This window comes from Perkinsus marinus (genome assembly GCF_000006405.1).
Source record: "Perkinsus marinus ATCC 50983 genomic scaffold scf_1104296967380, whole genome shotgun sequence".
Lineage (NCBI taxonomy): Eukaryota > Perkinsozoa > Perkinsida > Perkinsidae > Perkinsus > Perkinsus marinus.
The window spans coordinates 1-945 of NW_003203577.1; the positions used below are offsets into that span (position 1 = coordinate 1).

Consider the following 945-nt stretch of genomic DNA (forward strand, 5'->3'; position numbering starts at 1 on the left):
TTAAATCTTTTATACATGTCACAAAAACCTAGCGGAGCGATGCAGTCCGGCAAGATTCACGCAATTGTGCTGTCTCTGAAAGCCGTCTCCGCCCGATTCGTGCAGCTCAGTTGGTAGAGCGCTCGCCCATCATGCGAGAATGCGCAGGTTCGATTCCCACGGACCACGTTTTTCATGCAACCTCTTAAAACGTGTGTGTAATGTTGGATTGCTAACTTCAGTACGATTTTGTCTCCTACCGTTTGTATACAACGATTACCAACGTCGGATGATGTATATTTGTGTCGATATTAGCTCGATATTTCGTCAAGAAAAACGTTGCGTCAGAACACCGTGCGATGTTTCGAGAGGCATCCATTTCCACGATTGCTAATTTCTCGTGTGTATCCAAAACGTGTCGAACATTTTCTTGAGATAAGTATGTAATAAAATACACTTAGTAAGTCTCGTTGGTAACCTATTATACCTGATATTACTTTTTCTCTAGCTCACCAAGCCTGTACACTTACTTGGCGGTTCGGACAGATTTTCTGGCCGAACCGCCCCAGCAGCAGTAATGTCTTTATTTGCTTTTCCTCTTCGTCCGTTTCTTTCATCATATGAGAAGTACTGCTCCATAGGCGTCTAAGATTGAAATGTGCATCACAAGTTAATTGCTATCACGGCAGTGCCGTTTTGGCTTCGAAGAAGCACGCTTGTGGCTCTCATTTTTCACCTAGCGTCCTCATACCTTCTCGCACCGGACCCTTGGTGGATCCCGCGCCGGTTTCGCCAAGAAACCCAACCCATCGCCTCAACAAAAATTGCGCGCGCTGGGGTGGGGGCCCCGGGCGCGCGCTAAAATCAAACCGGCTTTACCTGCGGCTAGAGTATATAGGCAAAATGAAGCCGTCTTCTCGCGACCTAGCCGTTCAATTGCGTTGAGTTTTAAATAGCATACGTAGC

At 46.8% G+C, this 945-nt stretch overlaps 1 non-coding gene across 1 annotated transcript; it reads left to right on the top strand.

Moving 5' to 3' along the window:
* Positions 1 to 94: 94 nt before the first annotated feature.
* Pmar_PMAR011142 lies at positions 95 to 166 on the top strand. Its single transcript has one exon. It is a non-coding gene; the product is annotated as a tRNA-Asp (tRNA).
* The last annotated feature ends 779 nt before the right edge of the window (positions 167 to 945 follow it).